Source organism: Grammomys surdaster, unplaced genomic scaffold (assembly GCF_004785775.1).
Source record: "Grammomys surdaster isolate TR1022 unplaced genomic scaffold, NIH_TR_1.0 188, whole genome shotgun sequence".
In the NCBI taxonomy this organism is placed as follows: domain Eukaryota; kingdom Metazoa; phylum Chordata; class Mammalia; order Rodentia; family Muridae; genus Grammomys; species Grammomys surdaster.
The window spans coordinates 3,438,856-3,455,416 of NW_021604633.1; the positions used below are offsets into that span (position 1 = coordinate 3,438,856).

A 16,561-nucleotide genomic window follows, 5' to 3' on the forward strand; every position below is an offset into this window, starting at 1 on the left:
CCATCCATCTTGGATTTTTAAGACAGGCTCTCTCACTGGCTTGAACCCTCCAAGTGACTGGCCTGAAAACTCCAGGAATCTGCCTGTCTCCGCCTCTCCAGTGCTGCAATTGCAGGTGTGCTCCACAATGCTTGCCTTGTTCTTCATTTTGTTTTTTTAGTGTGATGAATTTTAGGGGTTGAGCTAAGGTCTTTTGGTTGACAAGACAAGCATTTTAACATCTGCCCCACATTGTCAGTTTCAAAGAAGTCAAAAAAAAAAAAAACATTTGCTGTAGCTGCGCACACTCTCTCACTCCCTCTTAATTCTCATACACACCCATTCTCTCATACACATGCACACACACACACATGCACACACACGTATACACACACATACATACACAGACACACACACACAAACACACAACTGAATCCATCATCAGTGCATTGTAGAAACTTTAAATACATATTTAAAATATATCTAAATATGTCACTATAGGTGAAACACATTGTCTATATATTTTTAGGTAAAGTCTCACTCTGTAACCCAGGCTTGGCCTGGAATTCCCTATGTTACCCAGGTTTGCCTCAAAATTTTAGAATTCTTCCTGCCTCAGCCTCCCAAGGACTGAGATGACAGTTGTGAGCCACTACTACACACTTACAATTTTAAATACATACCATATGCTATGTTTAGTCTCCTTGAGTTTTCTGCCTTCCTGATATTCTCTATATTAATTTTTTCTGAAGAACAAAACCAAGCTGGAGTTATATTTTTTAAAAAAATGTTCATTTAAACTAAATACTTGATTGGTTCACATATTATTTTAGAATTCAGACATTGCATAGGCTTATTTCAGTCTCTCCTTTCCTTCCTCCATCTTTCCCCCATAAACACTCATGTGAAAGCATATGCACACACACATGCACACACACCACACAACACACACACACATGTGTGTATGTATGGCAGTCGCATGCCTTCCTCTGCTCCCACACTGGCTCATGTCACCCAGGATCTCTCCTATGCTTCAAATTCTATCAGAACAGATGTTTTGTTTCATTTTGTTTTGTTTCCCTTCCCAAAATGGTCTCATTGTTCACGCTTTGAAGGTGAGTGTTTTGTCTAGGGGAACCATTGCTTTCCTTCAAGGTAACCCCGGACACATTGCCGTTGTCTGCAGTTTTATTTATTTGCTTTGGTTTTCATTAGCTGCTGCTGGTTAAGATATTCTTGACATCTGATTTGTACTATTTCAGCAGATCTTAGCTAGCCGAAAGAAAAATAATTCATGCATAAACCAATCCAAAGAAACTGTGCAGACCTCCAGCTCTGGGCACTTGGACCAGGATAACAGAGGAAGAGCTGTTTAGTCTGTGATGGGATTTGGGGAGTGTGAGGAGGTCTAGCAGGTATGTACGTAGTGAGGATGAGAAGGGAGGCAAGCACTGGTGATAGGGAAGGGCTAAGAGTGGGTGTTCAAAAGTAAATGATATAGTTGCTTTTATACAAAGCAGGCAGGAAGCCAGCTAGTGCATATAGGACAGACCACCCAGGAAAAGCAAGATAGTGGTGTGATGGTCACCCAAAGAGGCAGGCATTAGAAATGCCCATGTGTGCTGGTGCCTTAGGATGAGGCCCTAGCATGCAGTTTAGCCTGTCTCCTCTGTTTTTTGGTAGAACCCTGAAGAACGTCTGCCTGGATGGAAGATTGTAAAACTTTGTCCTTCAGACTCTCCCATGGCAATTAGAAAACCCCCCAGGGCCCCGAGAAGGAATGGGAGAAGATAGGAAGTTCTGATGAACTCTCTAGGTGGAGTCCTGTTGGTGTTCACCACTGATCACACTGCTATCTGTTCTCATCAGTATTTACACATCACTTCTGTGTTGTCTACGATGACATCAATAGCATGTTGACATGTGACCTATACTAATGTTATACACTAATGTAGTTTAGGTTCTACATTGTCCATGATTTTATATCTTTCATATCATGTGTATTGAAAGCATATATGAGTGTATATAGGTACTGTGTTCTATGTGTGTAATATTATATATCTATTGATTTTTACATATTTATGTATAAAAATCTCTGTTGTGTGTCAATGTATAATGCCATAGTCATACTGTGCTGGACATTGGAGGCTGCATGCCAGCCTCCAGTGCATACCTGCCTCCATTGTACGCTTACTTCTAGTATATACTTGCTTCCAGTGCATATCCAGCCCACACCTGCCTCCATATAATGCCATACACACTGCGCTAGACAATTTTATGTCAACTTGATACAAGCTATAATCATTGAGAGGAAGAAACCTCAATTAAGAAAATGCCTTTGTAAGACTACGCTATAGGAAAGCCTAGAGAGCATGTTCTTATTTGGTGATTGATGAGGAAGTGCCCAGACCGTTATGGGTGGTGCCATCCTGAGCTGTGGTCCTGGATTCTATAAGAAAGCAGGCTAATCAAGCTATGAGGAGCAAGCTAGTAAACAGCACCTCTCCATGGTCTCTGCATCAGCTCCTGCCTCCAGATTCATGCCTATTTTCGTTCCCATCCCAACATCCTTTGATGTGAACAGTGATGTGGAAGTGTAAGCCAAATAAACCCTTTCCTCCAAGGAAATGAGCTTCTTGGCAGGACTCTGACATTGGCCAAGGACAAGGAAGTGGGCTTCAGGCAGGAATCAGACATTAAGCTAGAACAAAGAAGTAATTTCAGGCAGGAATCGAAATCTTAGGCTAGAACAAGGAAGCAGGCTTCAGACATGAAAATGACTTTGGGTCTACATCCATGAACACACCCCCATGAACACATCTCATCTGATCTTGGAAAATGACTTTGGGCTAGGACAGGGAAGGAGGCTCAGATACCTTGGTCATCCTGATAAGCCCTTAGAAACAGTGGTCACTGGAGGGTTCATGGAAATTTGTTTATTGCTTTGCTTGCTCTTTGACTCTTTGTGTTTATTGTCTTGCTTGTTCCTTGACACTATTTGCATCTATTGTATTGCTAGTTCCTCAACCTAGAACTGACCTTAATACTTGCATACAATTAAAATGGTATAAAAGCAAAAAAGAGGAGGGGTGATGAGATAGGGGGTTTCTAGAGAGAGAAAATGGGGAAAGGAGATGACACCTGAAATGTAAATAAATATAATATCCAATAAAAAATCATTCAGAGCTAAAAAACATCAAAAAAACCACATAAATAAATAAATAAATAAATAAATAAATAATAAACTCTTTCCTCCCCAAGTTGCTTTGATCATGGTTTTCATCACAGCAATAAAAACCCTAAGACAAGTACTATTGTGACTAAGTATGGATTATTGTTCATTGATGGTTATTATGGTAATTGATGTTATTGTAAATCATACTGTTCATTTTGTCCCAATGTAAGGAAACCACACAGAGGTCTATGAAAGAGGTTCAGTGTCAAGCTTTTTAACTTACTAAAGGTCCCCCCAGGCTGTCTCAAAGAGCAGTCACACACTGTGTTCCTTCCCCTGCAGATCCCTAGTGCTCACAAAAATGGCCAGGAACACATAAAGAACAACAGCAGGAAAATAAAGACCGCCGACTCAGTTACAAATCAGTCAGACAATAAGAAATCATTCTTGAATCATATATATACATACATATATATATATATATATGTATATATATATGGCAAATAAGTGATTGCTCAAGCACTTGCAGGCTAAAGGCCACTTCCTATAGACATGGCTGAGGCAACATGTGATATAGCCAGAAAAACAAAGGAAAGAAAATAGTCTCCAGACTCTCTTTCAGTCTGAAGCCCAATCAGCAGATTTGATTTAGGTTTGTAACTGTATTAAAGTCCATACCTGCCTCCAGTGCACACCTACTTCCAGTATTTACCTGCTTCCAGTACACATCCAGTACACACTTGCCTCCAAATCACTCGTGCCTCCAATACACACTGGCCTTCAAATCACTTCTAACTCCAATACACACCTGCCTCCAGTGCACCCGTCTCCAATGTACACCTGCCTCCAGTGAGACACAAAAGAGTTCTCAGAGTGTTCAGAACACAGAACGGTCTCACATGATTTAGACATCATAAGAGTGACTAAAATCTGAGAACAAAGCTAGACTAGACTGCCTTGTTGGCAGGTAGACACTCAGAGGGTGAGCCTGCCTCCACAAGCTTCTAGCCTTCAACTCTTAGATTTGAGCCAGGCTACCCCTCCTGGCCCCTTGGGAGTGTTAGAGTCCATAGTCTGAGTTTCATATTGCTTCTTCACAGTTAGGTTTAAATTATTCTCATTTTAATAAAAACAACCATAATTCAAACTTTATCTGTGAAGTTTTTACCCACAATTAATAGAATTGATCCCGTGAAACCATTTCTGCTCTCTTGGAACCAACACTATTAACAGTGAAGTCATGGGCCATAACTCTGAGCACCTCCTAAATCCTGTACTGAGTTGTGAAAAGTATTTGCGTATTCAGGTATATGTGTATGCATGTGTGCATTCATGCATGTACACATGTATGCACATATGTATGGAAGCCAGAGGTAAATTTTAGGTTTCTTCCTCAGGACACTGTCTATCTTTGATTTTTTTTTCAGATAGGCTTTGTTATTTCTATCTGAAACTCAATGATTTGACTAGGGTAGGTGTGGTGGTTTGTATAAGCTTGGCCTAGTGAGCGCCACTATTTCTAAGTGTGGCCTTGTTGGAGAAAGTGTATCACTGTGAGCATGGGCTTTAAGACACTCATCTTAGCTACCTGGAAGCCAGTCTTCTCCTGTTTGCCTTCAGAACAAAATGAAGAACTTTCAGCTCCTCCCGTACCATGCCTGCCTGGATGCTGCCATGCTCCTGCCTTCATGATAATGGACTGAACCTCTGAACCTATAAGCTAGCCCAATTAAATGTTATCCTTATAAGAGTTGCCTTGGTCATGGTATCTGTTCACAACAGTAAAACCCTAAGACAGTAGGCTAGATGGCTGGTGAGTCTAAGGAATCCGCCTACCTCCCCCTCCCCAAGGTTGGTGTTAGAAGAGTGCCTCCCCCACAAAGGTTCAAGGGATCAAACTCAAGTTGTTTGTGCTTGGGTGACAAGCACTTATGACTCTCAGGTGGGGACATCAAGGAGGGGGAAGATGAAGGAAAGCCTGTGCCCCTCAGCATCGGCACAACATGATAAGGACATCCATCCATAACCAACTCATCACTGTATGCTATGAAAAAAAATGCCATAGCCTTCCACCATTTATGTAAATTTGCTGTTATTCACGGCTGGCTGGCAAACTTTTATCACAGGGCCAAACCTCTCCTCGACTACACTCTACTCCCTGCCATGGGGCAGTTGCTCATCCCTGTATGTTGATCAGTTACATGGAGTTATGGGAGAGCCTAAACTCCTTAACGCTGTGAACACAGTGAGTCTTTTATCTCTTCCCACCCTGTGACAGGCCTGCCATAATGACATCACTATGCAGAGGTGGAACTAGCCCACAAGTGGTGGCGAAGACAGCTCTGGAGAAAGAAGAGAGGATGACCTCACATCTGGACATCTGGCCTGTGGCAGGGGCTAAGGCAGGAAGAAGAGGCCATAGCTGGTGGTTCAGGAGCAAGAAGGGCTTTCAAACCTAGTTTGGAGTCTGCACAAAGTCGACCAGTTGGTCTAAAGTGTGTGGCAAACTAAGCATCTCAAAAGATGAACTCAAGCCTATGGCTTAAATGCTGCATTTCTTTGCTGACAAGGAATATGCATTCCAGCACATAGCTATAATATTGAGAGATTTAGGAACTAATCTACTTGTGATTTCAATACTATAAAGTAACTTAAAAAAAAGCCAAGATTTGGTGTGAGTAAAAATATACCATTTTTAAGTCAGGACTCAGTGAACAAGCAGCACTGTGTTTAGTGTCAGTGCTGAGGGCAGTGTGGCACCTGGTAGAATGGAAAAGGAGCGGACACCAGAGGAAATGTTGACAGGTTGCCCACAGGGGAATATCACTGAAGAGGACCAAAGCCATCAGTGTCAACTGAAATGACAAGCAGAGAGGGGACTGGAGAGGTGTCAAAAGTAAGGCTCCCTGCCTTGGATAGCCGGGGGCTACTCAGCGGCCTGCTGTGATGTCCATCTCCTTTTCCTTCCTCTGAAATCTACTGTAATCTTGAGTAGAACCCACTGGCCAATTACCATGCTATCAAAACAGTTTCCGTAAGAGCAGAAGGCAAACAAATCAATAACTTCTGAATAAGTTTAATATGCAAATATTTGAAATGTGGTTATTAAAACTCGTAATTCAGTCTCTGGAATCCGCTGCGGCCTTTATTAAAGACGTTTCTCAAGGCCTTGGTGGTATATTGTGTGGAGTGTGAAGCGGTGATACTCACAGCCTTCTCTGAGAGCATGCCTCTTCATGGAGGGACACTGAATATTTATATTTTAAAGAAATGGATGAGTTATGCAATATCACTTCTCAATAATTTTATATGAATCCAATAAACACATTATGAATATCATAAATCTCAGTTTATTAAAATAATGATGTCTGTTGGGTAGAGTGACAGGTTATTCAATCAAAGAAGGAAAACAACCCGTTTGATAAGTCAGTCCTTTTTCATTGACCCTGGGTTTCCATTTGTTTTGGCATCTGTGGCCTTTTCCCTAAAGAAGGAATATTATGACAAAAGAGTGGGATTCCAACCTAGGCATTACTGAATGGACAGCAGAAGCCATCCCATTATTAAAAAGGCACAAATGATAAAAGTGTCTTTAAAAAGTATATGGCTGGTACACACCCAACGGTGACGCCATACTGGGGTATCTGGGGTGGGACAGATGGAGCACAGATATCAACAGAAGCAAGATCATGGTATATGATAGATATGCGGGCATTCTTTACAGTTAGTGCTTTATTCGAGCAGAGACAGACAGACAGACAGACAGACAGACAGACAGGAGAATGATTAGTTATTAAAGATTATTAAAGTATTTGCCCAATGTGTTCAGGTAACTTATGCCTGCCTAAGGGGTACCTTATATAGAAGGTTAAGCCAGACACAAGGATACAGAGATAAATGTATTAGACTCCCAGCAGAGCAAAGCTGTCAGAGAATAAAGTAATGTAAGAAGGAGGAAGGAAAAAGAGGAGGAAGAGGAGAAGAAGCAGTGTGTTATGAGAGATCTCCATGAAACATCACTGGAGATTTTGGTTCAATCACTCCAAGTACTTTCCATCAAAATGTCCCCCTCCTGGGCTGTCTCTAGATGCATAGTGTCAGCTCCTGCTACGAAGTTGCAAACTTCACTGACACACTGTCCTCATCTTTGTCTTCTCCTAGGGGTCAACATTGTAACAGACGTTAATACATATGTTTCTAAATATGTATTGTTCCAGGGTTGGTATGCTCCAATAATCAGATGATGCTGGTACCCACTCCCAGAATTCCCAACCACAGCAGTGCTGTCTACACTTGCAGAAATTGAAATACAGCCCAGCCTTCTACTTCCAGTAAGTACTTCATGCATCACCAACCAGCATGTGACTATGTGGTATCCCCCCACTGGGGGAAGGAAGCCCCTGGATGTGCACAGACCTCACCCACCTAGCAGTGGCAACAGCAAGTCTAGGACTCCAGCTCATGCTTTCAGGGCACTCAATAGCCCGGCTGGAGACAAGGTGCTGGCCCTCGTGCAGAGAGAGCGCACAGCTCGGTTTCTGCTCTGTTCCACTCAGGAAAAAGAGAGGCTGAGAGAGCGTGCCTCTTCATGGAGGGAGACTTGCAGCCTGCTGGTGAGATATTCCGGAACGCTAATGAGGAATGATAAAACAGAGGGCATTTGCTTTGCTCGTTTACTAGGCAGCAACTGCTGGCACAAGGTTACCACTGCACCCCAAAGGGAAAGAAAAGGTGTACCCTGTCAGCCCGGAGACAGCATCTGCCTTCCTGGAAGGGTGGAAATGGACTCCCTGGGGAAATTAAACCAGCCAACTTCAGCAAATCCTCAGCAGTACATGCAATTAAAATGCCATTTTTAAGAAATGGCATTTCTACCTCTCAGCTTTGCAGAGGTTTCTGGAATAGGCCCTCTAGGTAAATCTGCCCCCTTCTGCAGGCCCAAGCTTACAAGGGAATCACAGCCCACTCCAGAGAGGGAGGAAAAAGCCGGAGATTTTTTTTCTACGGTCAGACTTTTGAACTCAGAAATAGCAAATGTCATCAAATCACCAATTAAAACAATAACTATTAACAAATTCATATTTTCCCAGGACCAGAACCGGTCGAAGCCACAGAAAATGAACATTCCGATGTTTTGAGATGTTATGTAAAGATATAAGTCCTGAGGAAGTTCAAGAGAGTAGCAATTACAGTGAATCGCTCCATTCAGGGAGTCTGAGAGCTGGCAGTGAATTAGCCGAAGCCCAGAGACTCCAAGGTGATACCATCTTGAAGCCTGTCAAAGCAGAAGGAAGTAAGAGTAGGGACAAGCCCGGGCTGTGCCTGCTCTGCTCAAAGCTAGCTCAGTCTTTAACCTGCTTCCTTCTCCTCTCTCTTTCCCTCTTTCATACTTTTCCTTTAGTCAGATTTTAGCAAAAAATCTTAAAGAGTTTGACACTCAGGATACAAAGGAAGTGGCTGATACCTGTGACAGTGAAAGTCTTTGAGATGGGCGCAAGGGGTTGAGAGCTGTCTTGCAAAGTTTATCATTCTCATATCTGCCCTAGTTTCTTAATCCATTCATTTCGATTCAGATACTATGTATTTGCACAATTGCTATAATTAAGTCTAATTATATAATTAGCATAACATATGTGATCACGGAGTTAGAATGTGTAATTACATAATTACACTGTGTAATGGCATCGGGTGTAAATATCCTTCTGAAATGTCAAGAAGAAATATCCTCCATTTGCTCAAAAGGTAGATTTAAAGTTCACTTTCACTTTTTTTTTGCCACAGTAGAAATTCAAATATTATTTCAATCAAGCACCTTAATTATGCTTGAGAAAAATAAGTTTTATTTTTCTCTTCTTGTATCTTTTCTAACTGTGGTACAAAGAAAGAAACTTTGTAATGTACCAAGGTCAATTATTTAACAAGTCAGGAAAATAAAATATTAGAGATCCTGACCAAACTGGCCAAACATGATAGCTCACTTGTAATTCTAAGACTTGAAAGGCTGAGGCAGGAGAATTGACGTACAGAAGCTAGTTCAGGCTACACAGAAAGAACGCATATCAAAACAAGACTAATGAAGTGGGGAAGGAGGGAGGCAGTAGGAAGAAGGAATGAAGGAAGAGAGGAGGGAGATAAATTCTGGCCAAATGAGCAGATCTACAATAGTAACAAATGTATACCTGAATTGTCTTATTTCCCATAATACACGTGATCATGGCTGCCTGATTCTTCACATACAACCCAAATCCACAAATACACAGAATCAAGCACATTGAATTTTCTTTTTTCTTTTTTTTTTTATAATTTATTTTTTCTCAAATCGTAATTCATTCACACAGGGGTTATAAACACACAAAGGCAGGATGTGGGGAAGGGAATGACACTGGAGTGTGGGTGTTCAGGGGAAATACAGATATCTTCAGAACTGGGTATTGGCTGGGTGAAGGTTCAGGGGACAGGTCACTATGACTCTGCCTATGACTCGCTTGACCTTATCTAAGTTGGTATTGTCTGCCAAAGCTACCTATTTACAAGGTCTATGACTACTCAGGCTTGTAAATTTCCACAAAAGCTGCCTGTTTACATTAGCTTATAGCCATCTGTTTCAATGTTTTTCCACTGAGACCCAAGACTTGGTATTAGTATACATGTATGACAGGCCTATTGCTGATTTTAGGCCTATGGTTAATTTTAGACCTTCAGTGTGTAAACAGGGCTGCCCCTGACATCTCCTCCCTTCTCTAAGTATAGAGCCTATGGTTGATTTTAGGCCTTCAGTGTGTAAGCAGGGCTGCCCCTGACATCTCCTCCCTTCTCTAAGTATAGAAGGGCTGTGGCAATTCTAATCTTGCAAAGGTGGGGGATAGAGGCCTGACCTCCAGTAACTGAAGGGGACCTTGTAATGGCTCCAGCCCCCCTGTTGTTGTCCAGTGAGGCATGAGGGCCATACTCATCCTGATGTCTTTTTCCTGGAGAGGGGATACTTTTGACATCAACCCCTATGCAGTCAGGCTTGTCCCTCAGGGAACCCAGATAGATATTTTTATCTTTTATTTATATTCCCTTGCAGTGCTTAGCCTCGAAGCCTAAGCAAGAATTCAGATCACCTGTCAGAGGGGATTCTGGGTGGCCCCTCTCTGCTTGGTCTAGGGGCAGAAGTCCCCCCTTTTAGGTTGGGTGGAGATGGGTTTTGGAAACACCCTGGATCACATTGAATTTTCTTACCCTAAGTTCTTCTTGATGCCTGTCATTCATGTGGATGTCCATGGTCTGTGCAGCAGCTGGAGGCCATGTTAGCAACTGTGCCCAGTGCTGTCAATGGAGGTTATGTTGATGTCTGTGATCTATGCTGCTTACAGAGGCCATGTTGGTGACTGTGATCTGTGCTGCCACCTGAGGCCATGTTGATATCTGTGGACCATGCTGCCATTGAAGGCCAGGTAGACATCCGTGGTCTGTACTACTGCTGGAGACCATGTTGATGTCTGTGTCTGTGCTGCCACCACAGGTCTATGGTTTATGGTGCGGCTGAGAGCTGTGTTGATGTCTGTGATCTGAACCGTCACTGGAGACTATACTGAGGTCCATGGTCTGTGCTGCTGCTGGAGGCCATGTGGATCTATCTGGTCCATCCTGTCACCAGAAACCATGTGAAAATGGTTTCCACAGTCCATACTGCTGTTGACTGTAAAAGGGAAGGAAGTATCTTTTGCAGTGCTATCAATGACTGCAGACTCTTAAGAATGAGACATAGAAAGCTTCCATGACAACCTCTCCCCCCAGGGCCCCACTCCTATTCACCCCCTCCCCTTAAAAAAACAGTCTAGACATGAAGCCACTGAAGAGAACCAGCTAATCCAGCTTTAATGTGCAAGATATTTTCAAACACACTGAATTCAGGAGTAGCCACCTGCTTAGTTTACTAGAAGAATGTCTTTTTAACAAGAAGAAAAATAAACACAACAGGAAGAAGATGTACAAAGTGTATGTCTGTAACACCTGCTGTGTTTGGAGGTTGAGACAGGAGCATCAGGAGTTTGAGGTAAGCCTGGCCTACAAAGACCCTGTCTCAACAATAAAACAAAACAGCAAAAAGCCATAATGAGGTACCCCTTCATCCAGAGGCAGAAAATGGTAGAACGCAATGCCGACTTGAACTACAGAATGCCTCCAACTGTGAACCCACAGCTTACAAATCTTATAACCTACATGGCTTAAAAATCAAATTTGTGTTTAAAGATAAAATGTACAAATAATAATACACTCCCAGTGTAATGGGGAGTGAGCTTGATAAATTAATGTTCTTTGCTTAATTTGAAAGGACTATAATAGCAATTTTAAAAACTTTAAAAATAGTTAATAGACTTAAATGTCGCTGAATTGTAAGTTAAATATAAAAGGCTAGAAATATATTTTAGAAAATAAGGTTATACTATGAAAAAAATTAAAACGTATAGCAAAAAAAAATGCAAAGAAGAGAAAGGCTGCACTGTAATGTGGTTGAAATGCATTTATGAAAAATAGAACCACCGGGGCTGGAGAGATAGCTCAGAGGTTAAGAACACTGACTGCTCTTCCAGAGATCCTGAGTTGAACCACATGGTGGCTCACAACCATCTGTAATGGAATCCGACAGCCTCTTCTGATGTGTCTGAAGAAGAAGAAGAAGAAGAAGAAGAAGAAGAAGAAGAAGAAGAAGGCGGCCTTAGGACTGAGTCCACTCTTGCCATTAACCACAACATAAATAATGAAGTCTGTTATTTTAAATTTTAAAAATAAAATTTTACCCCCCTGTACTGTGGGACCATTCTGAAACTTCTTAGTCTCTCCCAGGCCAGCACTCCACAACTTTCGGGCCTGTTCAGGTGACCTCACAGAAAACTGTCCTTGGGCCATGTCACAGAATGAACACTGTCAGGACTCCACTGAATACTTCTCAGCTGCCACTCTGGGATACTTCAAGAACAACAGGAATGATAGCCCTGAAATCCAGGAAGACAGCCTGGAGGATGAGGTCTTTGACACCATCAACTCCTCCATTGTGTCTGGCAAGAGCATCCATTTTTTTTTTGTCAATGTCAACCTTGAAGTGCAGCCTTCCAAATCTGACATAGAAGCTGCAACTGGTGACTGCATGCTCTTACACACCTCCTGCAAGTATCTGAAATTAAAGAACTTTGAGTGACAGCGCCAGCGCTGCCTGCGGTACTGAGCTCGGGCGTAGGCCTGGGGGATTAAAGAAATACTCAGACTCTGGTCATTCGTTGTGGGAGAATGCCAATGCCTTTACTGAGCAGGTTCAATATATATACAGCAAGCCAGGGAAGGAAAAATACAAACTCAGGAAAAAACAGGAACTCAACTGGGGGGCAATAGGATGTCAAGAGTAAATTCCCTTCCTGGGGCACCATGCCTTAGTCAGGATGTTTTGATCCTAGAGGAACCGCAGAATGTTACTTAGTAGACAGCAGCATACGAAAAGGTTCAGCCAGGGCATAGCAGCCCTTTGGGGTCCTACATTTGAGGAAGAAGTTTATGTACACTGGGACCTGTATGGCTTTCTGGCACAGGCCAGCATCATCCTGAATGAGATAGCTACTTCACTGGCTGATGTGCTCTGAACTATGCTAAACCACTTTGCCCAGGACCCCAACCATGCAGAACCTGACTGTAACCTGGACCTGCTCATAGCCAAGCTCTTTATAGATGCTGGACCCCTGTGGAGAGTAAAGTCCACCTGCTGTTGGATACCATGCAGGGAGACACCACCACTGTCAGAGGGGTGCAATACGAGCAGTCATGGCTCTGCATCTTCTGTACTGTGAAGGCCCTACAGAAGTGGCATGTGTGCAACAGCCGCCTGGTTCGACCACAGAACTGAAAACTATGAGGTTCACTTTGTCATCCTGGTGTTGGCCCCACCAAAGATGAAAAGCACCAAGACTCCAATGGAGGTGGACACACATTTGCCACCATGTTCTCAGACATCACCTTCCACTAGAAGCTCCTGAAGACCTACACAGAGGAAGAATTCAAAGAGGCTTTGGTACATCAGAGACAGCTGCTCACCATGATGACACCAAGAGCAGCAGGGTACAACGTAAGCTCCCTCCACATTCACAGACACCCTCAGCCCCCAAAATTCTTGGACTTTTTCCTTTTGGAAAGAGCATATGGGTGGACATCATGTGCAGGTCCCTTGTGTACCCACTAGACTTCACTGATGGCATCATTGGGAAAGGCAGGACTGTGGTCAAATATGTCACCACCACACTCTTCCTCTATTTTGCCTGTCTCCTACCCACCATTGCTTTTGGATTCTTCAACAATGAGAACACAAATGGGGCTGTTGATGTGCGAAAGGCCATAGCTGGGCAGAGCATCAGTGGCCTCTTGTGTGCACTGTTCTCTGGACAGCCCCTGGTGATACTGTTGACATCCGAGGCCCTGGCCATCTACACCCAGGTAATTTAAGTCATCTGTGATGACTACAACCTAGACTGCAATGCCTTCTACGCATGGACAAGCCTGTGGAACAGTTTCTTCCTTGTGTTTTCTGCCTTTCTCAACCTCAGTCTGCTTATGAATCTCTTTAAGAGGTCAACAGAGGAAATCATTGCCCTGTTCATTTCCATCACATTTGTGCTGGATGCTGTCAAGGGCATGGTCAAAACCTTCTGGACATACTACTATGGTCATCACTACCACACAAAAAGGACTTCCTCCTTGGCAAGCATGTTGAGCATTGGCAGAAGCCCCAACACCAGTCTCCACACTGCACTCAACACCAGCCTCTTGGCCAGCCCCACCGAGATGGCCACAACCAGCAGCCCCAGCAGCACATACTCCAGCCAGGCTACAGCAGTGCTCAGCTTCCTCATCATGCTGGCCTCACTCTAGCTGAGCTACATCCTCTACCAGTTCAAGAAAATCCCTGTACCCATGTGTGCATGAGACTCTGTCTGACTGTGCCTTGCCAATCACTGTGCTCTCCTTCTCCCTTGTCAGCTCCTATAACTTCCAGGAAATTAAGATGAGCAAGTTCCGGTACAACCCCAGCAAAAGAGTCTTTCTGAGGTGGCACAGATCTACTCTCTGCCCTTCAAGGCCATCAGTAGTGCCATGGGTCTTGGTTTCCTGTTCTTCTTGCTTTTCTTCATTGAGCAAAACCTGGTGGCTGCCCTGGTCAATGCAAACCAGAAATCAGGCTGGCGAAGGGTACTGCCTATCACTGGGACCTCCTGTTACTTGCCATCATCAATATGGGGCTGTCTCTGGACTACTCTGAATCCACACCACATATCTCCATTCACCTCTGCATGTGTGGGCACTGGCCTTAGTAGAGAAACACGTGGAGAATGGACACGTTTATGAAATGATTGTGAGTGTTAAGGTGACTCAGCTGGTGGCATTGGGTGCCAGTGTCCTGGTGAGTCTGTCCCTGCTGCTGCCATTCCCTCTGCAGTGGATCTCCAAGCCCCTGCTTCATGGACTCTTCCTCTACGTTGCCACTAACCTCCCTGGACAGCAACCAGCTCTTCTCTCATGTGGTCCTACTGCTCAAGGAGCAGACATCATACCTGCCCACACACTACATCTGGAGAGTGCCCCAAAGGAGATCCACTACTTCACGGGCATGCAGAGTCTGCAGCTGCTGCTGCTCTGTGCCTTTAGCTTGAGCTCGTTGCCCTACATGAAGATGGTCTTTCCTGTCATCATGATTGCCATGATTCCAGTCTGCTACAATCTGCTACCCCAAATCATTGAAGCCAAGCACTTGGATATCATGGATGCTGAGTACATGCCCTGACCTGCACCACCCTGCTCATCCTTCAGGCCTGCTCTGTGGCAACATGTGGGGAGCATGAGCTGGCTGTGGTTCTGGCCCATCCTCATTGCTGCCTTGTGGCCTAAAGCCCCTTGGCACTGTGGTTTTTGAGAGGTGTGTGCTCAATCCTTACCCTATGAACTTTTAGTTTGGAGTCAGAAACACTGTTGGGGTGGGGCTAAGAAGAGCAGATATTCTTTTGATAAAAGAGTTGATGCCCAGGAGAAAGCCTGTATTCTTGATTATATAAGGAACTTCATTGTGCACATTAGTGAATAAAAATCATTTCTATGCTTTAAAAAATTAATTAATTAATTAATTAATTTTACAATTCATTTCACTCTTCAATAAGTTTACCCAACATGGTAGGTAAACAGTGACAGACACTGTGTCCTGAGACAGAATTTAATGATATTTTTGGGTTAAATTTGATTCATTTAAAAGGATAAATTTCAGGTATTTCTTAGGTAATCCAAATGGTCACCTGAGTGGCAAAATTTTGAATAACATAACATTTCCCACCAAATATCAACCCTAGCTCATTATATTCTTATTTATATCTGGATTTTTACCTAAAATATGAGAATTTTTTTTAAAAAATGAGGGAACATTAAAGAAAGATAAGGTGGAAAATTCTAGAGTAACTGAAGTAGTCTAGGAAAGCCCAGGCTCACAGCTTTCCCTGTTGGAGAGCATGTGGAAAGGCCAGCCCTCTGAGGCCTGACTTCAGACTGTGCAGTGCTCCAATTTGGTACTCTATACCCTACATCGAAAACACAGAATGGTTACCTGGGAGTGATGGATGCCTTTAGGTATTTCACAACCTTCAGGGGCCTCCTCCCATAGTAAATGCTCTACAGATGAAGCCCTTGAGAGTGAAGGAAGTCATGTACAAGAACAAGGCTCTCTAGTCCTAGAGGCTATCAGCTCCAGATGTCCCCCATGGAACAGAGTGACGGAATAATTATTTGCATGTGTCAAATTGGATGCTGTCAGAGCAAACCCGGGGAGGCCTTTTTAGCCACAAAACCCTCAGCACTGGATCATTATCTAATTTCTGATCTTATCCCTTGGTTACTAAGTCATAGCAATAGGGAAGGAATTGGAAGCCAGGTTCACAGTGGTGACAAACTATGAAGAACTATACAGCTGCATGTTCACACTGACTTGCTCCACCAACTCCGCAGAGAGGGGGTCATGCAAGACACTTATGTTGTGAGGGAGGGCAGGCCACAGATGGTTGAGGGAGCTGAGGAAGTGGCTCTGCAACAGTGCCAGGAAGGAAGGGGTTGTGAGACAAGGAGAGTCTGTGTTAGAGGGTCAACAGGGTCCCAGCCACTGCCTGCACTCCTGACTCTGCTAAAAGACCTCCATTGTACTTGTGCCTGACCCTGTCTTAGATGGTCAAGGAGCCATTAAGAAAATTAAAAGAATTTCTATGAGTTACCACAAGTTGGTCCCAACAGTTAAGAAGGAATGGATATAGAACATCCTGGGTGGCAGGCTGAACACTCACAATAGGAGCTACAGGGTCTCAGAGATGCCCTGCCACTCCTCAGCAAATAGGTCTACTCCTCCCT

At 43.5% G+C, this 16,561-nt stretch overlaps 1 pseudogene; it reads left to right on the plus strand.

Annotated features, from left to right (window-relative positions):
• Nucleotides 1-12,047: 12,047 nt before the first annotated feature.
• Nucleotides 12,048-14,963, plus strand: LOC114622472 (annotated as a pseudogene).
• Nucleotides 14,964-16,561: the final 1,598 nt, after the last annotated feature.